Source organism: Vicugna pacos, chromosome 7 (genome assembly GCF_048564905.1).
Source record: "Vicugna pacos chromosome 7, VicPac4, whole genome shotgun sequence".
Taxonomy (NCBI): domain Eukaryota; kingdom Metazoa; phylum Chordata; class Mammalia; order Artiodactyla; family Camelidae; genus Vicugna; species Vicugna pacos.
The window spans coordinates 67,247,178-67,271,688 of NC_132993.1; the positions used below are offsets into that span (position 1 = coordinate 67,247,178).

General features: G+C 35.4%; 1 protein-coding gene and 1 long non-coding RNA gene across 13 annotated transcripts in view; one reads left to right on the plus strand and one right to left on the minus strand.

Moving 5' to 3' along the window:
* Positions 1-24,511, plus strand: part of ELAPOR2 (endosome-lysosome associated apoptosis and autophagy regulator family member 2) — a 660,265-nt gene that overhangs the window by 506,911 nt on the left and 128,843 nt on the right. The gene's annotated exons all lie outside the window — the stretch shown is intronic.
* LOC140697577 (uncharacterized) lies at positions 13,502-14,950 on the minus strand. Its single transcript, XR_012074729.1, has 3 exons — positions 14,878-14,950; positions 14,346-14,370; positions 13,502-13,929 (listed from the first exon to the last, which is right to left on the minus strand). It is a non-coding gene; the product is annotated as an uncharacterized lncRNA (long non-coding RNA).

Here is a 24,511-nt window from a genome sequence, read left to right on the forward strand (position 1 = left end):
TTAGCTTGGATTATGGCTAATAAAACATCTTATGTCCTAGACACTTTACCATTAAAAAAAGAGGAAAGGGGGGCAAATTTTCTTTGTGGGATCCAGAAAGAAGTATTTTGTCACTTTAGTACCTTTGAGTGATAAGTATGGAGGAATACAGGCACTCTTTTGACAATCCAATAAATTTTAAGGGGGGAAAACCACCATACACATAAAAACAATTGATTGCTCACTCTCACAGGCAAGATCATGAGGTGCAGTTCTAGAGAATCATCTGGGTCCAAGAGGTCAAGAACGTGTGCTTGGAGGCAAACTGATGTTACTTTATGTTCCTGAGCAATAGCTATTCAACTAAGCAAACCTATCATTTAGAGATTCAACCAGGGGAAGGAAAGTCAAGTGTGTTTTATTTTCTAATTCAAAATACGCCCTTTTTGAAAAGAAATGTTGAGTGAAAATACATTAAATTGAATTGGCTCAAAAATGGCCATCTTAAAACAAGGGTCTCGATCTAGTTACAAATACCACTCTTTAACCCAACTCAGAGGTGGTGCTAAATTCACCTTAAATAATGAAAAATTTAGACTCTTTATAATTAAAATGCACTTTGAAAAGTCTAGTGTAAAATTACTCAAATTGCATCTTCAGTTACCTTTATTATATATAATTTACAGAACTGAGAAAATGTTAATCTCACTTACTATATATAGCAGTAACATGTAGATATTTATTATTCTAATAATTTATACTTGAATTTTCATGTATTAATTGGAATCAATTTTTGAACTTACAGGTGGGAATTTTTTTCCCTTTATTTTAACCTTAGATTTTTCCAAATCCTAAAACAACACAGAGATGAAATAATCCCTTCATCCCATCTTAACTACAGAATTTCCAAGACATAAACTTTTAAAATTCTGTATCTCTCAGCCTCTTTTAGTTGACTATATACGCAGAATTTTCAACTTCCAGATCTTGAGCTTACATATATATTTGTTCTGAAAGTTAATCTTGAAATTGTCTGAAAAGCAACTATCTTCAAAATAACTTTTCTCTCATTTTACTAGAGATAAGCATATCCCTTGTCTACTGTAAGTCCTGTTTATTGGATGTTGCCACCAGGGTTTTAAAATTTAAAGAACAAGCAAGCAGAGGAAATGCTTTTTAAACCTTTCTTTCCCTGCCTTATCTATTTCTCTTAAGTGTGAAGCCTGGCTTTGTAAACGGTATGGAACATGTAGGGTGTGTTTGAATTCACGTATGTGGTAGAAATAAGTGTGGTGGCAGAGATCATGAAAAATTTCAGTTAGCAACATACCTCTTCCATCCCTTGGTGGAAGTGTCAAAGATGCCTAGGTTTGAAGCAAAGCAAAAATAATTATAAAAAACGATAAATGCTAAAAATGTCCCTTTACTTACATTTAAATATAATTGATTCTTGTCAGTTCGCAATATTAATTCCTAAAAATGTCATAGATGAGTGATGCTGACTCTTTCAAACATAACTAGAATGATTTTAGAAATACCGAAAATTTTATAGCATATTGGGTGAAACATGTAGACAAAGTTTTGTGTACTTTCTTTGAAAATTTACATGTGTAAATTCTGAGTGAGTTATAAGGTAGCTAAGAAATATTTTATTAATCATGTGATAAAATATTAATACAAATTTGGGCAATTCTCATTTTAAGTTGTCTCAGAAGATATTTAACATTTTTTTTTTTGGTAGGGGGAAGGTAATTAGGTTTATTTTTGAAGGAGGTACTGGGGATTGAACGCAGGACCTCATGCATGCTAAGTTTGCACTCTACCACTTGAGCTATACCCTGCACTCTATTTAACATTTTCTAATTCCTATGAGCAAAACAAAATTTAAGCTACCTGCCGGATTGCTTAGTTTTTAGCTACATATATCTTTCTTTTCATTAAATAAAAAAGCAATATTTGTTTTTGATGTATGAAAAAACTAATGGAGTTATTTTTAATTTTTATTCTTGTTTCTTATTCAAGTAGTCTCCAAAGAGTTCCATGCACACATGCAGTGACATCTCATTATGGTATTAATTTGCTTTTCCATGATGACTAACAGTTTTGAACAACATTTTCCATAAATTATAGGCTACTTAGATACTCTCTTTTATGAAGTGCCTATTCAAGTATTTTTCCTATTTTCCATTTGAGATCTTTCTTTTCCTTATTGATTTGTAGAAATGCTTTATGTATTCTGGATATGAGTTCTTGATTTGATATATGCAGTGAATATTTTTGCCCAGCTGTAGCGTCTTTTCAGTCTCTTAATGGAGTCTTTTAATAAACAAAAATACTTAATTTAGTAAGGTTCAATTTATTATTTTTTCCTTTATTACTGGGGCTTTTGGTATCTTGTTAAAGAAATACTTGTATTACCCAATGTAAAGGTGATTTTGAGAATATTATTTTCCCTTTACATTTAGGTATAGTTGATTGTGAACTAATTTTTATGCATGGCATGAGAAAGGAGCCAAGAGTTATTTTTCTTTGATATATCCATTTATCGAAAGTACCATCTTTTCCCCAGTGAATTATGCTAGTTCCCTTTCTGTAACTCAGATGGCCGTACATTGAGTCTACTGCTGAACTTTCTGTGCCATTACCAATACTGAACAGTTGAAAAGTAGGTGTATTAAAATGGACAACACTGTTTTAACTTTGAACCTTATATTTATACCCCAAACAGAATATCATTTTATTTTTATGGATTTAATCAAAGCAGACTTACCAATATTTTTAAAAACTTGTTTTTCTAAGGATTTTTTCTTTTTAATTGAGGCACTGGGAATTGAACCCAGGACCTCTTCCATGCTAAACATGAGCTTTACCCCTGAGCTAAACCCACCACATCCGTCTAAGAACTTGTTTTTTCACTTACCTCATTTTCACTTTTGAATTATTAGTTAAAATAGGTGAAAGTAACTTGTTGCTAAGTACAAACTTTATTGAGAGACATGAATATAATTTCTGACTATTTAAACTTAAAATAATATGAGTTTTAATATACTTCAAATTTTTCAGTATTTTTTCCAATTACTCTTGTCTTCTGGAAAAAACTATTAAAGCAATGCATAAAATATGTATATGGGCTTACATTTTTCCTGTTGCCTCAGGCTCCAGTATGGCTTGGCACAGAATTTTTTGAATCCTATATTTAAAATTTATCTACTATGTTCATCACAGTTTTTTTGCATTAATTATGACTTAAATAATATTTTAATGCAATGTTTTTAATCTTGATACTGAGGGGTTTTTTTGGCACCCCCTTAAATTTGGCATCTGAGGCAAAGCCTGCCCAAGCCCTAATTGAACATTTTAGTTCTCATCTCTAGAAGTTTGAGTCTTTTTTTTTTAATATCTTTCATGTCACTAATACTTTTTAAATAAGCTTCTTATTTTAGAATAGTTTGAGTTATAAAAAACTTGTGAAGCTAGTCCAGAGTTCCCAATGCACAACTCCCAGTTTCCCTATTATTAATATCTTACATTAGCATAATATAATTATTGCAATTAATAAATCAACATTGGTAATATTAGCAGAAGTCCATAGCTTATTAGGATTTCCTTGTTTTTTTACCTAATGTCTTTTCTCTGTTTCAGAATTCCATGGAGGTTATCACATTGCATTTACTGGCTTACCTTCTTAAGCTTCTTTTGGTTCTGACTGTTTCTCAGACATTTTTTATTTCTGATGATTTTTGACATTTTTTGAGAAGTACTGGTCAGGTTATACGTAGCTTATCCTTCAACTGGTGTTTGATTTATTTTTCTCATGGTTAGACTGGGCTTCTTGGGAAGTAAAGTGCCATTTTCATCACATCGTATCAAGAGTACATACTCTTAATCTGTCATACCACTATTGGTGTTATCCTCAGTCACCTGGCTGAGATAATATTGGTCAGATTTCTCAGAAAACTCACTCCTTTTTCCCTGTTTCTGCACTGTACTCTTTGGAAAGAAGTCACTGTACACAACCGACACTTAAGGAGAAAGGAATTATATCCTTTCCCTTGAAGGTGAGGTATATACATAAGTTATTTGAAATTCTTCTTTGGAGACTTGTCTATTTTCTCCTATTTATTTGTTGAAGCATTTATTTATGTCAGTATGGACCCCTGGGTATTTATTTTATACTTTGAGTTATAATACAATGCTATTTTATTTTGTTGCTCCAATTGTTTTAGCTTTGACTATTGAGAATTCTTTAAGTTAGCTCCTGTGTCTCTTCGATATCCCCATCATTGTGGATTTTTGTTTTATAATTTTCTTAGTCTCTGGCAGTATACAGTGCTCCAGCAGCATCTTGTGTATTCTTTGCCTGAGCTCTAGCATCAGACATTACTCTAAGGAGTCCTAGTTCCTCTTAAAGGGGGATATTATTAGAAACTAAGATCTAGGGACTAGATGTGTTTGCTGCTGTAGAGTGACATTGCTTGTGGGACCTCTCAGTTGACCGAGCAAGAAAATTCATGTGGTAACAAACCTGTAATGTACACATATCTATAAGTGTTTTTATATTTCCATCTGTGTCTCTATTAAGCTAACCATAAGTTAATACTGAGTTGTCTAACTCTAATCATTTACTACATAGATCATTCTAGCCTCCTCCCTTTGCTTATCTGCAAATTTGTGCTCCACCAGTGAGATCTTGCTCCCATCATCCTCCACTGATGGACCTCATTGTACAGCTCAGATGCAGGTATAGTCATTTCAGAATTGTAAACCTGTACTCCCATGAGAAATAATTTTAGGAGCTGGTGTAGAGTGCTCATGCAGTTTCTGTCACCTCTGCTCTTGCAGTCTTGACTCATCTTCAAACTATCTTTGGTCAGAATCTTTTTCATCTGTCCTTCCAGTTACACTGCCTCATACCTTTGTAATAGGATGAGATTGTGTCATCACAGCCTGTATCATCTTCTGGGACCCCTTAACCTCCAAAACATACTATAAAGTTTTTCACACTTTAAATGTGCTTCTTTTGCTGTAAAATGTTACGGGCTTTGACAAACGAACGCTATTGTATGTCCAGCATTACCATATCACACAGAACAGTTTGAGCACCCTGCAGCTCTCCCGTGCCTCACTCTCTCATCCTTCCCTCCATCTCGGTGAACACCTGCAATCAGTGATATTTTTACTGTCTCTATAGTTTTGCCTTTTCCAGAATATTGTACAATTGAAATCACACAGTATGTAACATCTGTGTCATGTCTGAGTCTGGTTATGGTGATTAACTTTGTCTCTTCAGAGTTTTTTTTTCCCCCTAATTTTGACATACTTTGTCATTTTGTTGTTGTTGTTGAAAGCCAGACATCTTATATTAAGTGGTAAGAACTGAGGCAGATTGGCATTGAAGATTGGTGTTAATACGGCTGGGAGTGGGGCTGTAGTTAATGTTTGTTGTAGCTATAGGTTCCAGAGGCTTCGATTCCTTGTTTTCCTTGTAGTGTCCTTGTTTCCTTTCCTCTTGACGTTGGCCTTCCTTATGTGCTCTTGATTGGAGAGAGTCTGAATCTTGCAGATTGTTTAGCTGTAATTTATTGTTATTATACTGGAGCCTGATGTAAGGTGTGTATGTGTGGGAAGCAGCGTATAACCTTCCAATTACATCTCAGTCTTTTGATGGACCTGTCTTGGGGCTGTGGTCTTCACAATTGTTTGAGTGACAGAGCTTTTTTCCCCTACTACCTCCTACTCCTTTCCTTGGCTTCAGTGTTCTGATTTGTGTTAACTTTATTTTCCACTTATCCCCTTAGATGAAACAGGAAGGCTGGAGAGGGCTGGAGTAGGGAATACTTCCTTCCCCTCCGCCAGCATATGATTTTAGAGCTATGTTGTGGCAAAGTGCTTATTCTCAGGCAGAAGACCTCTGATAGAAGGCTCTGCCTGTATTTCACAGTGGTTACCTTCCCCAACCCTTACCAGAGCCACAAAGAGATCTTTCTCTACTCTTCACAATGAGACTTGGTAAGTCCCTGCAGAGAAAGCCTATAAAAATGTGAGATCCTGCAGGATCATACCCCAAGGAGATTCAGGGTCTCTTACTAGTCCTCATTCAGCCTCCAGCATTTCATCAAAATTACCACTTAAATGCTTCTACAAGTTAATGGCTCTAGCAATTTCTCCCTGTGCATAGAGCTCAGGTGTTGTGTCTCTGTGTGTACCTGTCTCTCCAGACTAGGGTGATGGTTTGTCCTGTGACCTCTGTTCTCTAATGTGCAAGACAGGTCATAGATTTTTTTCACTATGTTTCAGCTTTTCTTGTTTTAAGAACAGAAGTGGCAACCTCTAAGCTTTTTGTTTGTTGGATCTGAAATTGGAAGTCTTTCTCTCTTACATTTTTGAACTTACAGAATATAGTAACTGCTCCCATGTTTTTGTCTGTTAACACATACCTGTGTCTATTCTGGGTTGGCGTCAATTGATTAATTTTTCTTTTCATGTTGGGACATATTTTATTGCTAATTTCCAAGCTACGTTAAAAATTTTATATTTTATTGAAGTGTAGTTGACTTACAATGTTAGTTTCAGGTGTACAGCAAAGCGATTCAGGTATACATGTACATACATATATATTTTTTTGATTGGAGATCAGATGTTGTGGATTTTACCAATTTGTTTGCTATATATTTTCATAGTCCTGTAAATATTCCTGACTTTTATTCTGGGATGCAGCTAAGTTATTTGGAAATAGTTTGATCCTTTTGGGTCTTACTTTTCAGATTTTTTGAGGAGGGACGACAGCAGTGTCTATTCTAGACCTAATTATTACCCACTACTGAGGCCAGACACTTAATGTGTATATTCCTCCTGATGCCCATTAAATCTTGAGATTTTCCAGTATGACTGATGGAAATGATCACTATTTCTGGGTTTGTGTGAGTGTATGTTTTCTCTAATCCTTTCCTATGGTTATTTGTCCGACTTACCTAATTTCCTTACACCCATGTACTCATCCATTGAATATCCCTAGGGTTCTCCTTCTGTGGACCGTTCTCTTCTCTGGTTCTCTTTTATAAGGCTTGTAACTGCCTTGATCTCCTTGGACTCTAGGCTCCCCCTCCTGAAATTAGGAAGTCTGCTGAACTCCCCTTGGATCCCCTCTCCTTGGAAACTCTCTTAAGTCAGTCGGCTGGGACAGTCATAGGGCTAACCTCACTTGTTTCCCGTCTCTAAGTGATCCCTGTCCTTTTTTCACTAATGGACAGCGTCTTAAAAACTACTGTTCCCCATATTTTGCCTAGTTTTTTGGTTGACCAGAGGGAATTCTGGTCCTTGCTCTTCCTTGGCCCAAAGTGAAAGTTCACGTGTAGCTAGTGAGAACTTGAAATGTGGACCATGCAAACTGAAATGTGCTATTTGTGTAAAATACGTATCTGACTTTGAAGTCTTAGTACCAAAGAATGATGTAAAATACCTGATTCATATTTTTATAGTAATTATATTTTCAAATAAGTTTTGGATCTTGGGTTAAATAATACATAGATATTATTATTAAAATGGATTTTACTTGTTTCTTTTTAAAATGTGACCAGTGAAAAACTTTGAATTATTTATACATTCCCATTGTATTTCCATTGGATGATACTGATTTAGACATTACACAGAGCATCATGCTCATTCATTGTAAATTGATAACAACATATTAATAATACTAGGGGAGCAGGAAGTGCTTTGGATTTTGTTAAAATACGTATGCTCCAGAGACTGAGACACACCATATTAAGACTTAAGAAACTGCTGCAATGATTGATTTTTTAGGGGGCTGATGTTCTGCTCATGCTCACACCTTGTGATGGGTTTTTATGACCGGAGGATATATACAGGGGCCTGGCTTATAGATGGGTTAACTTTGACAAGTTGGTGTGAGCCAAAAATGGACAGCAGCTGTGTTACAGCAGGTGTGGCCTTAAGGGCAGTGTTGAAGGGAAATCCTTCCACTGAGATTATCTTGAGTAATATACTTGATCTTTTACTTGATGTGGAAAGTTAGTCAGGAGCCAGAAAGGAAAAGGTTGAGACAATGGAGACAGAGTTTTGTGGAAGGATAGGCTTACGGGAGTGGCTCAAAGCTTACAGAGTTTTGTGCTCACAGCGGTGCCTGTGGTATAGCATTCAGTACAGGGTGGCACTGAGCAACCAGCTGGTTGTATGATTTGTCCAGCCTCTGTCTGTAAACACCCCAGTGATTGTGTTACAGGACCATGACCGGAGTGATTTCTGGTTGCAGATGGAGACTTTGCTTTTAAGCCCAGAGCCTGAGTTCCCTATCACAGGTTTGGTTCATCTAGCTATCACTGTAGCTGACCGTTGACCTGTCAGCATTCAGCATTAGAGGATGCTGAGGAGACCAGCCAACTCTCTATGGCTAGTAGATTTTACCACATCCCTTCTGCCTTGGAGAAGGTGTTTGTCTTTTTGTGATTGACATGTATTCTGGGTATGAGTTTGTTTTCCTTGCTGTGGTGCCTCAGTTGGCACCACAATCTGATGGCTCAGACATTCTGAATGTTTTCTTTATCATTATGGGTCCCTGTATGACATCATTTAAGATCAAGTGACCCATTTTGCAAGGAAGGTCTGACAGTGGGCACATGACCATATCTATATCACCCTGTAGCTGTGGACCTGATAAAACACTGAAATGAGCCCAGGTACAGAGGAGGATGCAGCTTAGGCATATACTTTGAAATAATAGCCAAATAAGGTGCTGTGTCTCTGATAGTTAGACTGCCTAGGTCCAGTTACTCCTAGTGATTCACCTGGGGAATTGGTTTCATATCCCCAAAATTTAGGCTCAGTATGACAAGAGGTCTTGGTCCCAAGGAAAGGATGCTTTTGTTAGCAGATGTAATGAAGTTACAGTTGGGCCTGTGAGTGATCACACACTGTAAAGAAAAGAGGCAAAAGCACGTTCCATGATAGTAATGTTTACATTTCAAAATTTAGATTAAAAAGATTTACTTAAAAATGTAGCATAACTATTCATGAATTATAGTCAATTGGAAAATGTAATTGATAAAACTGACCTCAGAAGAGATAGAAAATAGAGATTTATTATCAGAAGAAAATTAATTTTATGTGAAAATGAGTCTAATTTTTCTGATTATTTTGAAAGTGAAAACTAGTTTTGTTTCTTAGTTTATAAAGAAGATATTTTCCAAAAATTGAATCAGATAATTTTGCAGCTGTGATGTTTTGACAAAAATATATTTAAATTATATAAGATAAAATTATTTTTATAAAAACTGATGTATTTGCAAAGCAGTATGAACCATACAATACTTTGGTTTTCCTGATCCTTCCTGAATACGTCAGGTTAAATTAGGTGCCTCTAAAGACAGTCTGACAAGTATGATTAATAGTCACTTGGTAACCCTCACTGTGACATATTCCTCAGGAACTGGGATAGCAAAGGAGTCATGCCTGGTAAACAATCCTTTTACTCCACTCATACTTTGTGTATGTATGTCTCTGTCTTCGGTGATCTATGGAGAGATAGCCAAACAGTTGGATAGCATAATGCAAAATATAAAGTTTAAATACATGATTGGAAGGTAACAAGCTGAGAGTCAAGCCTTTTTTTCCCCTCCTCACCCTTCGTGTTCACAGGATTGGTAGTAAAATCAAGTTACTTAGACTCACTTTAAATAATACTCAATGAAATATCAATCTGAAATAGATTTAGGCTTTTTTTTTTTTGAGAAAATATATAAATTTCAAACTGCTTTTGGAGAAAATGTGTGAAAACATGACATTAACACTTCTAATGTTATTGTTAAATGTTCTGATGAACATGGTATAACTTAAAATACTATAATTCGCATGAAAAATTTATAATCAAATATTTATAAAAGGCCGTGTTTGAATTAAGGGGATTTTTTTTCAGGTAGATAAACACTACAATTACAAATCCTTTAACTTGATTTGTCTCTTATATATGGTTTTATAATTATTCTATAAATAAAAGTATTCCTTTAACCCATATGAATTTTAAAGTCAGTCTGTATCAACTAAGGGCAGATTTCTGTCATGAGGTAGTTATTTTCTGGGATTTCTGTAGGGATATAATCAGATGTGTCACCTTTCTGAGACTGAGTTTGAGATACTTAAAAAGATAATAAAGTTCAAGAAAAAAACTGACCGTTTCAATTGAGAATCTACAGAAATAAGATGGTATTTTGTGTTTGATGTTGAACAATAAAATTTATGTTCTACTCATGTTGCTAAAGGGAGGGAGAAAGAATTATCTTTTTACTCTTCAAGAAAGGTCTGCATGGGAAAAACAATTTCAGCTTCTTGCTGCTGCTGCTTTTACTGTTTCCTAGGGATTGGGAGTAATATTTTTGGCTGGTGAGTTGGGAAAAGAAACTGAGACACTTAATATAGTCATCTTCTGGTCACCTCTATATCTATCTGCCCTGTTGGTAATGTCTTCTGGTGAGTTCTCTGTTCTGTGATAAAGTGCCTTCTTTCATGGGTGACCTAGGTTGTTTTAGCTTCTGCTGGGAACTGAATCGGTTAATGAGGGTGAAACATTAGCAAGTCTGTTGCAAACACCACACATCTCTGCCGTTTTCCTCTCTGTTTGACTTCTGTATTTCTCATTGTTTCTACATGTAAGAGGGAAATGGAGTGTTACTTATTGACCTCAAATCCTTCAGTGTGGAGCTCTTGTCCCATTGATAGTATTAATTTTTTTACACCAATTAAGTGAAACTTCTAACTTAGACTCCGTATATGTCGGTACATTGCTAGGTCACTGTTCTAATGTGGTTTGGAGTTTGATTTTATCTTTGTTCCCTGCTGGGAGGGTCAGTTGATTTTGGTGCATGTAGACCTTTGATCTGATCCAGTACATCGATATTGGGTAAGAGAGGTAAAACAGGGAAAAATCCTTACTGCTAATGGAAAAATACTGCAATAACTCACTTGGAATGGGTCAACAGTGTCATTTTCAGAATCAGGACAGTGCATTACTGTATAGACCTACCTCAGGGTAGAAATATAGATGCCCTGCTTCCTTAAAAATTTCTCTTAGCCTCCAATCATGAGAATAATGACATTCATATTCGTTTCATATCCAAATAATTGACTGCATTACCTTGAATTTTCTTTCGTTTCCTAGCTTATCACTGGGATTTCAGGTCAAAAAATGACAAGCCTCAGAACAGATTATTAAATATTAATTGTGCTAGTTAAATTATCTGAAATGACACACTCCAGTCCAATAGCTAAATTTTATTTGTAGGATAAATTAAATCATCACTTTTATCTTTAGGATTTTAACATTTACCTTTCTTGGATAAAGATTTCTTTTTCAAGCAACTTAAAAAATAGAAGAACTTGTTACTCAGTATGGCTCTAAATCAAATAGTATGCAATACATAGTAACTTTTTCCCTGGGAAAAGGTATGTTTCTGAGAGTATGTTAAAAAAAAAATACAGTAGTGTCATTGAAATAGTAAATGTGAGATTGATCGACTACAGTGATTCATAGTTGTGGATGGATGAAGACAGGCTGAGTTCTGGATTCCAGAACTGGGGATGCATCAATTCCAATATTGAAAGGAAAAAGACTCAATCTAAGTTTCTTGTTATAGAGTGATGATCTAAATTATGATTTTTTAATAAACATATTATCTCTGGTATTTAGGCATTTCCAATTATATCTGTAGCAATGTGCAGGTGGGGCTCTCTCAGGACTTATTTCAATAGGACTTACGGACCTTACAAAGACCTCATTATGAGGTCATGGACGTGAAGCCACAAACTTGATCTTTGTAATATCCTTCAGAATTAGAAGAGTGTGATGGTGAAATACATTGCATAATATGTATCACTTAGATCATTTTTTTACATTATTTAAAAAATTTTTTTAGGGGAGAGGGAGGTAGTTAGGTTTATTTATGTATTTTTTAATGGTGTTACCGGGACTTCATGCATGCTAAGCATGCGCTCTACCACTTGAACTATACCCTCCCCAGATCATTGTTAACATTATTCCAGTCAACTACAATGGGAACCCTTAGGAGAAGATAAAATAAACATACAAAGAAAGCATATATTTTCTGAAAGAGATAAATGCAAAGTCACTACTGCTTTATAACTCTTAAGAGTGAGAAAACGTGAGAAAAGGGGGTGAAAACTTGAAAGGTATTTCCCTCACTGGGGGTCACTGCTAAAACCTAGAACAAATGTTAGTTGCCCAAGCATAAGGCTGAACCATATTCAGACACTATAAATAGCAGTTGTAGCAGCTATCCCTTCTATTACGCTTTCCGTAATCAGATACAACTTTAAGCTTTTTGCTAAAGCCTATTTTCATGGACAAGCATCAGAGTAAGATAGCGTTTGCAGCCTTGAAAAGCAACTTGTGCCTCCAACTCACCCTAGAGGCTTTGAAACCTTAGCAGAAAATACGGTTTAAATGAAAGGAAAATGATGGAATGCTAAGATAACAGAGGGAACTGTGTGCATGAGCACTATGAAACTACCCTGAGGACTCCAGAAATAGTTATTGGTAGTGATTCTACAGAGGGGGTCAGGGGTTCCATCACGGTGAGTGAGCATTGTGTACCTGTAGGTTGGCAAGATGCTGAGATAAATGCTATGTGAAGGGAAATGCTAGAAAAATCTTCTGAACCAGGAACTAACACCCTGTCCCACATGTCTGAAATGTTCATTTGTCCGTATTTGATTCTCATCTAGAGGTATTACAGTGGAGACTGAGGATGCCATCTGGGTTGCTTCAGCCTTGGAGTTTCTAGCTCTCTACTTTGCCTCTTCTTTGTCAAAACAGTACTAATTGTTGTGATAAAGACAAAATGTAGTTCACATATATTCTCATGTCCATGAAATAATCATTAAAGAGTGTTAAATACCTTTACTGCTAATTATCATTTTGGCAGCTCACCCTGGTCAGCTGCTTGGAAGATGTCTGCTCTTTTTTGAGGTACCCTTTAGATTCTCCCAAAGTATAATTTCAGTGTACTACATAATTAATATATATATATATATATAAAATCTGAAGCTTAAACTCTAATGTGGTATAATCTAACCCACTATTTTCTTATCCTAGTGTAATGAATAGATGAATAAACAGGAACTTAATTTATGTATTTATTATATGTAATACATTGTATAATCGGATGACTAACTGAATTACACAGAAGAACTGAACTCAAAATGATGAAGTAACTGCTAGAAAATGTCCTTATTCTTTGGAAACTTTCATTAAACTTGCATAAGACGAAAGATAATAGATGTGAATATTTTTAGGATTAACATTCTGAGACTTACAGAAGCTCTCTAATATAATAAACAACTCCATTGCCAAACTTTGTCAAATTACTCTCCTCATTTGACTCTTAGATTAAGAAAATGATTTTTTACAAAAAGTATAGGGAAGTGATGGATGAGAATGGTGGACTACACTGGAGAGAAAGTAAATTAACCACAATAAAATTACAGACTTAGATTAAGGTACAACTTTAATGAGTGTTCAGTATACAAAATTAGAATGTTAATGACCTTTTTAATCAGAGAATAGTTAAGCCCATAACAAGCACTAACTGTGTTTCCTATCACCCTCGCAAAGAACAGTTAGTTACAATCTCTTGGGGGCATTTCAACATTCTAACGGTATTTTCTGCTTTTGCTGAAAGACTCCTCAGGAAATAAGCTTATTTGCAGTGCCACTGGCTCAGTAGCTGGATAGGTTGATTTGTTTTGCATACATGTGCATCTGTCCCCAGCCACAGGCGGTATGTGCAATTCTCAGCCTCTGCCCTTGTTGCTTTCTTTCTTTGACATGCTCGTTCCTTAAATCTTCAAAGGACTGGCTCTGTCTCATTCCTCTCAGATCAAATATCAGCCGCTCCGTAAGGCTCCCATTAATTCCTCCACCTAAAGTAACAATTCTAGTCAACCGATCACAGTATATACCATCTTGGTTTTCATTATTTCATTAACTCCTATTTATTTATTCAGCAAATATTATTTGAGTGCCTCCAGTGGGTCAGGCAGTACTGAAGGGGTTGAGGATAATGCAGCAGTGAAAAGGAATAAATCCCTGCTCTCCTGGAACTTACATTCTGAAATTCTTTTCAGCTTGTTTGTGTACTTTTTTCTGTACTTCTATAAGAATGTCAGCTCCATGAGAGCAGGGACCATGCTTTCTGTCTTTCTGTCTTTCTTGTTCTTCATTACACAGCCAGTTTCTAGTGTTGTGCCAATCAGGAGGCCAATTGTGCTCAGTGCACTGCTGAATGAATGAAACCAGCTTGTAAGAATGTTTAAAATTTTCCACTTCACTGACTTACCAGAATCCAATGCTATTCATTCCTTCTGTAAAAAAAAAAAAAAAAAAAATACTGAGTAAAGACCCTGTAAGTACTACAATAAGTGGATTGTTCTTTAATGTATTTGATTACTCTTCCATTATTATTTGAGCTTATCCAGAATTAGTTTTTTCAACATCAGTAAATTTATTTTTATTCATTCATTTTTTAATTTAAAAAAATAGTATAATAATAGTAAAACTATAGTCAGTTATAATGTTAGTTTCTAGTGTACAGTATAATGTTTCAGTCATACATATGCATGCATATATTCGTTTTCACATTCTTTTTCCTTATAGGTAACTACAAAATATTGGATATAGTTCCCAGTGCTATACAGAAGAAATCTGTTTATTTTATATATAGTAGTTACTATCTGTAAATCTTGAGCTCCCAGTTTCTCCCTTCCCACCCCCATTTCCTCTTGGTAACCATAAGTTTGTTTTCTATATGAGTCTGTTTCAATTTTGTAAATAAGTTCATTTGTTCATTTTTTTTTTAAGATTCCACATACAACTAAATTGTATGATGCTTTTCTTTCTTTTCCTGTCTTGCTTCACTTAGAATGATGGTCTCCAGGTCCATCCATGTTGTAGCAAATGGCATTATGTTGTCATTCTTTATGGTTGAATAGTATTCCATTGTATAAATATACCACAGCTTCTTTATCCAGTCATCTGGCAATGGACATTTAAGTTGTTTCCATGTCTTGGCTGTTGTAAATAGTGCTACTGTGAACATTGGGGTGTGTGTATCCTTTTGAATTAGATTTCCTACTGGATATATGCCCAGGAGTGGGATTGGTGGTTCATATGGTAAGTCTGTTTTTGGTTTTTTGAGAACTCTCCATACTGTTTTCCATATGGCTACACCAAAGTGCACAGAATTAGTTTTGATTTTTCTCAAACTTGTTTATGGCAACAGCATTCAATTTTTGTTGGTGTATGATAAATCACTGTAAACTTAATGACTTAAATCAACACTCATTTGTTATTCCATAACTTCAGTGGGTCAGAGGTGTGGGCATAGCTTAGCCTGGTTTCTTTCAGGGGGATTCTCAGAGGCTGCAGTTGTTGGCCAGGGTTCAATCTTATGTAAAGGCTCAACCAGAGAAGGATGTACTTACAACCTCATGCAGTTTTTGAAAGAATTTGCTTCCTTGAGATTTGAAATGAGGGCCTCACTTTCTAGTTAGCTGTTGTTTGGATGCCACTCTGAATTCATTGCCATGTTGGCCTCTCCAACATGGCAGCTTGTTGCATCAAAGCAGGTAAGTCAAGAAGGCTGTAGGGTCTGATATCAAGACAGGAGTCGCAATTTTATATAAATTAATCGTGGAAGTGACATCCTGTCTCCTTTGCCATGTTATATTGATTAGAAGCAAGTCACTAGATGGCTCATACTCAGGGGAAGGAATTACACAACACTGTAAATATCGGAAGTTGGGGTCATTGAGGGCCTCATAGAGCCTTCCTTCCATGAGAGCTGTACACATGCTATTTGAATCTTTTGTTTTAATTAGCAATGCAAACTATGGAAGATGAGTGGGAAAAGAGATGTTGGCATAAAAACTATGTCAAAACATGGTTAAGTTATTTACTAAAATGCTTTTGAATTACTTGTGGGCTAGAACATTGTAAAGTATCATTCACAATCCCTAGTTCTGTGTATAGGTTTGTTCACAAGTGTCTAGTTTCTAGTCCTTTTTTTCAGAAATGCAAATTATAAATTATCATTGATCCACTATGGATGTTTCTTATGCAGCAGAGGCAATATAGAAATTTTAGTGGCCATACTCAAAAAGGTCCTGCTATTGCATCAGAAATATGGGTAGCTCAGATATTTTTAACAAACTGACTTTAGTGTAGATGTGGGGAAAAAAATTCATGCGATCCACATATCAGACACCAGCTGGGAGAAATTACCTGCTGATATGCATGCTGCTCAGAAACTTAGAGAAAAGTTAAAGTCATTTATCAATAGAGTAAACTGGATTAGAGAGCAACTCTACAAAATTGGAGGAACAGATCTAAATGAGAATATGTCACATTTACTTACAAAAATAATGGCATAAAAACCAGAGCGCGCAGCATCTAGAGTCAGAAATTCCAAGAAGAAATCACAGCAGTCACTTGCAGCAAAGTAGCTTATATCTAAATTGCTATTTTTTAAATCAGCAAGTTCTAGACCTTTAAAAACATAAATCTCTTTTAACTTTACCAGTTTAGTGCACCTCACAAAAATCAGCATGGATGGATGGTGAATTATTCCAAGAAACACGTGAAAAGAAAGTTACATGAAAAGCCAGTTTTTTTTTTTTGGATAACATACTTCCACAACTCAAACTTTGAAGGTGCTGTAAAGACTATTTTTTTTCTTGAATACGACGTTCTTGATTCAGCCTAAACATTAAGGAATTCTAGAGTATTTTAAAAAGATGACACAGGCAAAAATTTCCCTTTTTGGAAAAAATAAAGACCAGAATATATGTCTTTTGGAATCATTAGCATTTATTAAACAAGTATTCTTGCGTTGTATCATTATTATAGATTTAAATTCCTACTCTAGCCTTTGATAAACATAGGTGAAAAATATCATTCCATTATCTGAACAGTCACTAATCCATGTAACACTAGATATGAGAGTTTGGACTAAAATAGCCTAGAGTCAAACTGGGCAGCTGCCCCAGCTGGAGCCTTAATGACATTTGTGAAAACAATGCTTCTGTGTTTGTCTTACTGATGATGGTTTAGTTGTGTAAAATATAATGAAATGATGCTTTTGATAGGAATGGGAATCTCAAGCCTGACTCCAGAATAGTGGCTAACTGAAAAATAGCAGTGTTGAAATGATCCTTTTTATTTATCAGAGGAAAAAAAAACATATTTTGGGGGTACTGCTATTTAATTTGCAGTGATTGGTTAGAATCTGAAATCACATCAGACTTAAAATACTTCTTTGGCCTATAATATTCATAGAGGCGTAACTCTATTAAACTGTGGAAATGGTGGCATTGACATAAAAAATAAGTAGGCAAATTGGTTGCCTCTTTATCATCTGCTCTGTCTTTGCTCCGTTATGTAGTAGGCACACACTCACTCAGAAAAATCACACCCCTCTTGCAGAGTCATTGATCAGGGATGGGCTTGCAGTGTGAGTTAGTTCTGAGTGAAGCTCAGAGCTTTTGATCTCTGGTTGGGGAAGAGAGGCTTTCTGTCTTCTAGAGGATGTGCTATGTGGCTGGTGGGACCTGATACTGTTTTAGCCAATTTGCTGCATGGTAGACCCCAGGCTGGAAGTGTATGTAGATGAGACCCGAGCAGAATGATTCAAAGAGAAGTGGAGCTGAAGGGGTGATTAAACATGCCTACCTGCTGTTGTTTAAGAAACAAGAACCAAAACATGTGTAAGGCAACATAAGTTCTGTTTTCTGTTACTTGCAACAAAAAAATACCCTTATATAGTAAACAAGTCTTCAAAGCCCTGAAGGAACCTTGTAGAGTTGGAGACCAACTCCCAGAGTCTCCCACAGTGACTTTAAAGATGAGATGGTGGCTGTGTGTTGTGAGCAGCAGAGACTTCTACACAAGGGAACACCGTCACCAGTCAGTGTCTGGTAATGGCAGTGCTGGCAGAGCCATCACTCGGGCTGTATTGCTGCAATTTAAAGCTGATTGCTTTTTTATATTTAATGGTCGATTCTGCTGAATACATGGAGAGTTTTTCACTTCAAAATAAACTCTACTTCTATTGCCAATGCTGTCTTCCTCTCTACCCGAATCATTTTTGGCTAAAGATATTAAATATTTACTGAAGTTACACATAATTGGAAATTATTAGTGATTGACCATAGCTATAACCCATGAAATATTAATTATATAAGTTTAAATTATTAATTGACATTACATATGTACAGGCATCACAACAGAATAAAAGTTGAGCATATTTTTTCACTGAGAACAATTAAACAGAAATTCTTCACCCACATTCTTTTTTCTCATTATAGGAAGCTGACAATATTAGTAAACTATGTATTTTAAATTTCCTTTGCTAATATCTGGCCAGATATCAGGACTCCTATATGGAAGACTGATGAATATGTAAAATAATACTTAAAGCAACAAATAATAAAAATAATAACTGACACTTTTGTGGTGCTTACCAAGAGCCAGACACTGTTTTAGCAGTTTCCAATGGTTGGAATATATAGGCCTTACGGCAACACCAGAAAGTAGGTACTGTTGTTACAGATGGAAAAGTTAAAGCACAGAGTCAAGTCACTTAACCAAGAAGACGAAGCCTGAAGATGACAGAGTTGGGATTTGAACCCAGTGCTACAGCTCCGGAGCCCGTGTACTTAACCACCAGAGCAAACTGCCCACTATGCTCCTTATCCTGTGTGGTACGGGGTACTGGACAGACACTTGCAAAGAAGCTGATCTTTATTGAAGCTGATCTACATAATTGTGAATCAGAAACAAGAAAATTAACAATGTGATTTTCTAGCTAAGAATATAAAAAGAGCATATAAACTTCCTGTATTCTTAACATGGGCCCACAGGAAGATTGTGGTGTGGCAGTAAATAGAAGTTTTAAAGAAAGTGAACAAGTCTTTTTCAAAATTAAAATGAACAAAGAAGGTCCAATTTGGAATATTAAGCGAGGGGCAAAGGTTTCATGAAGGTAGGTGTGCTCCAGGGTGGGTGCTCCGAGGAAGGGAAGTCTGACACTCAGGTGCCAGTGATACCAATGAGAGAGCAGATGGGGAGGCATTAGAAGCACCAGTTTGACTTCCCAGGAAGCCATCCATCTTCAGATTTTATAAGATCATGTGGCTTCAACTGCCAATTTACATGTTTTTAGGAACCATGAGTGAACTTCTAGCCAAGATTTCCCTCCCAGACCCTGGCCCATATATCCAGCTGCCTGTTAGATATCTACATATGGTGTGGATTTACTCTCTTGGGTAGTGATGGCACGTATTTCAATTTCCACTGAAGTTTTTTTCAGGCTTTATCTGGCTGTATGAATTAAAATGAGTTTGTGTTTTCCTTTAAATGGACTTTTTATAAGCATTTTCTAATTTATATAACTACTTTAATCTAAACATTTTGCTTTGTGTAAAATGCTTTCTACCTATGTTTGGTATATCCATTCCCAGTGGATTGATAGAATTGCTTTTTATTGACTAATAAAACTTGTTGTTTATGCCATGGCCTGAGACTTGCAAAATTACATAAAAATTAATAGCCACGCCTGGAAAAGAAAGGTGAGATGAAACCTGGTATAATCATTGATGCTGCCACTGCCGTCACCAGCCACATCAGATTTGTCTCGAATACTGTGTATGTCTCAATTTTGCCCTTCTCTACAAATTCATCACCTTAGATTAGAACATTGTCATTTTTCCCATAGATGATTGTGACAGTCTCCCAATGTATCGTCCTGCCTCTTTTGCTACCATTCAAGCCATATTTTCTCTTTCATCAGAGTGATGCTCATGTACACCAATCCTTCTCTTCACTGTACAGGTTCTATACAGTCAGCTCTCCTGGGGATGACACAGGAGCACTTTGATTAGACTTTTACCCACTGACCAGACTTACCTGTCACTATTCTGTATCACCCTCCTGTCTTTCTGAAAGCCAACCTGTAGCTAGTTGCTAAATACTTATTCCTGCAAACTAGCTCTCTCTCCTTTTTTCACAGGGTGTGCCTGTGTGTGTATGTGTGCATACTCAGTAGTACATGGGGAGTTTTACTGCAGTAATTACATGTTCTTATGAAATATGTGACTTTGAGTATTCATGGGGATCTAAGATACGTTTCTTGTGAAAGCTCCCCTTCTGGTAATATCATATTCGAAGCAATCTTTAGTTTTTGGTGCCAAATCTTATGGAATAAATCAACAAGCCTGAGCATGAGAAAAAAGAGAAGTCTAAAAAAGATTAGTGTGGCTTTTCTCAACATAACACCCATCCAAGGGTTGAAGGCCTGTTGGGTAGATGAGCACTTTGGCTAAATTTGTGTAGCCTCTTTGTGTATAACTCAGGAGAAGTCAGTACGGGTAATATCACTGTAGAAAGACATTTTGGCTTGATAACCTGGCTTGTGAGGAGGTGTTCAAGTGGAGACACTTAAGAAGAGAGAGTGCAACCCTGCATACTTTCTTTCTGTCTGAATAATTGTCCTTCGGTATCTAATTCATTTTTCACCCCCAAATGGTATATTTGTATAATATAAGTCAGAGACTCCATTCTGGAACCAATCACTTAGAAACATGTCTATCTTCAACCTACTTTTTTGACAAGAAATTCCTGTGGACCTTACTCAATTTCTTGTTTTTTGTATGTTCAGATTGTGATCCTACCACCTCTGCTTCCCCCTCCTCACCTCACGTCACTAATAGTTTGTGTTAAAAGGTGATTAATTAAGAAAGTGAAGAAAGTGTCTCCATTAAATTCTAGTGTTTGCCATTAACTGTTTCATTTGTCTTTTAAATAGTATTGATTCTTAAGCTTTAAGTTGACCATGCCCGAATATGTCTTTTTTCATTGTTTGAACTTTGGTTATTAGCTTAAATTTTCCTCATTTCAAATTATTTTAGCTGTATCTTCTATGTTGAACACTATTTACTTTTGGTATTAGTGTATTTTAATGAATAGTTCCTTTCTGAAATAAGTATTTTAGAAAATAGGAAATAATGAAGTAATTTAAAGATCACTCTTTTTTAAAGTTTATTCATTCATTAATTTTTACTGAAGTGTAGCCAGTTTAAAATGTTGTGTTAGTCTCTGGTGTACAGTGTAGTGATTCAGTTATGCATATACATATTCCTTTTCATACTCTTTTTCATTATAGGCTATTACAAGACACTGAATATAGTTCCCTGTGCTCTACAGTAGGACCTTGTTGTTTATCTCTTTTATGTATAGTAGTTATTCTTCCACTTGGAGATACCTGTTAACAAATATTAATTTTGGTATGTTTATTTCCAATCTGTTCTCCTAGGCATCTATATGTATTGTTAAATAATTACTATATCATCTTATTTATGAGTTTACATCCCACTGCTTTTAGCTAATATTATATCGGGTGCATTATTACATGCCATTAAAACGTCTTCCTAAGTATATTTTTACAAGTTCACAGTTATCAAGGGCATGATTTTTAAAGGTTTTATATATAAATGCCTTTTATCCAGAAGAATGGAAGGAAAATGACTACTCAGTAACTACTCTTCTCACTAATGTAGATAAATACAATTTGAGAAAGAAATTTAGGACAGAAAACTTAAGTAAGCCCTGAACTGTGCAGACTTGTCTCTGATGAAACGTCCACTATCCACTCATTTCTGGTGCTTCATTTACATTCGTTTTAGCCCCGTCTCTCACCTTGAAACCTCCTTTGTTATTAACCTATGGCTCTTTCTCAAAAATCAATTCGCTTGACCTATTTTTCTTCTAAATGCTACTTATGTTTCATACTATTAAGCAGAGTTTTCTTTAATCATGAGGTCCTTAATTAAGGATACATATTAGACAACAAATCTTTTCTTTTACTCTATAAAAATAGAGAAATCACCAGAGATTTAAAAATTGCTTTATTCTTGTCTGGCTTATTGGCTCCAAAAGAAGGTCTGTACACCTTATTTCGTATATGTTAGCAGCTTAGCACGTTGCAAACACTTACCAGTGGTGGTTAATAGGATACCATAATTTAATTTTTTTATTAACATGCTATTAAAAATGAAAGAATAACAGGAGAAAAAGAGACAGAAAATTGGAAAAGAAGTAGATAAAATGAAAGTTGGCTTATGGCTGTCTTGCTGCGTCTTCTTGAACATATTTGCCTTCCTGGGTTCTGCAAATGTGTGAATCTAACCAACTAAGATTCATAAGCCAAATCAACTCAACTTAGATCATCTCTCCTAAGGTAAAAATAGGCAGAAGCACTCCTCTTAAATTTAAGAATGCAGAAATTAGAAAAGTATGGGTAAAATAAATAGTTTTATATTTTTTAACATAAAAATAATATGTATTTTAAGAAAACAAATCTAATAAAATTTTAAAAAATTTATTTCAACTTATAAAATCATTTTGGATGTAATCTAGCTTCCCAGATATTTATTGGGGGAAAATTTGGAAAGTACAGAAAACCACCTGTACTCGTCACCTAGAAGTCAGCAATGTTATCATATTTAAATAGCCTTTTTATTTTCCCCATATATGCATACTGATGCACATTTCCCCCAATATAACTGAGATTATATCACACACATAGTTCAGCCTAATTTTGCACTTTGTATGTTTTGAGTGTGTTCTCATAGTTTTATTAAATAGCCTTTTTATGTTATTCTAGTCGTCTTTTTGTGTGTGTGGTGGGGGAGGTAATTAGGTTTGTAATTTATTTATTTTTAATTTTTTATTTTAATGGAGGTACTGGAGATTGAACCCAGGACCTTGTGCGTGCTAAGCATGCACTCTGCCACTGAGCTATATCCTCTCCCCCGTTTTTATGTTACTCTAAAAATAATCTTGATATGATACACTAAAACCAAGATTTGCTTGGTCTGCTGGCTTTCCAAATAGAATTGCTGTTCCTTGTCCCCCTACCAAAAAACCCCAAAAAACAACAATAAAATAACCTAATGAAGATTTGCTAGCCTGAAAATGATCTGTATCTTAATTTTGATTGAAGTATGTTGTGCCTTTGAGTTTTAAGGTATTTTAGATACTATATTTAAAGTCCATTTCAGATGAATTTTACAATACCTAAGAACAAGTCAAGGGCTCCTCAGCTGCTTTTCTCGCTAGTATTTCGTAGCAGGAACAATACAGATGTGTAAGGCGAAATTGGAATTTGCAGCGTCCAGCTGTGCCTAGGACAGATTGGTATGAAGGGTGGTACCTTCAGAAATTTGTAGTTATTGCTAATGGTAAAAACAAGCAAATGAATAAGCAAACACATCCCAACACACACATACACGCACATGTATACACAATATCAGTGAGCAAGTATGGTCACTTATACAGCTTGGCTGAGTTAATTAAAGCTATGCATGTGATAAGCCAATCTAAGAACAATAGAATCTTCTGCACATCTGGAACTGAAACATTTTTTCTTGTACACCAGGTATTTCAACCTGGGCCAGACTTTAGAATTAACCAGTGGGTTTCTAAAACACAGAGGACCCCAGCTCTACCCCTCAAAAATTGGTCTGTGGTGGAACCTGGGTATTAGTATGTTTTAAGAAACTCACTGATGATCCTTATTTGTAGCCAAGGATAAGAAGTATTGCCTAACACATACTAAACTGCAAAAAGTGAGTAAAACATAGTTTTCTGATCAGAGAATAAACAAAAAGAATAAGATGAAGGCAGTTAACAGTATAAAAAATATATTTATTTTATAAAAAATATTTTTAAATTTTAATGTTCATTTGGATGGATAGTCTCAATGCAACATTTAAAATAAAGAACATCTGTCTCTAGAAACGTTTAAATTTAACCTGCACGCTTTCTCAGAATAATATTACATGTATTTTAGTATCTGTTCTTTATTGATGGAAAAATCCAAAATGCAAATAATTTGCTCTTCATATTAAAAAAAAAATCTATATAGTTATAATGGAGATAGTTAATCTCATAGAATCTCATATTTATTTACTGACATCAAACAAAAATAATAATTGAGTTTTGTGATGTTTTGAAAGTATTCCAAAATAATTATTTTAAAATTTAAATTTTATATCTTGCACTTGACAGTCATCTATTCTAAATTTGTGAACAACAGACAGAGGTAATGTCAAATACTTAAATCTCTTTTTTGGTTAAAATTTGATTAAATAGACTAGCCATTTTAAATTGGACTGATTTAAATTAAATCCTTTCTGAAATCAAGATAATACAACTGTTCCAAGCTGATTGTCAATCCATTCTGAGAAATACTGGTAAATCCCTCTATAATTAACTTACCTAAAGCAAATTCAGAATGAAATTTGCTTTCTGGCTTCTCTACCACTGCCAAGAACAACAGCCTCAAATCGGATTAACCAAATGCTGTTTGCTTGTGTTTTATGTTAGACCTTTTACCTAACATACTTTCTGTATGTCTTATTTCATCAACAGTTCTTAAGTATTAGTATT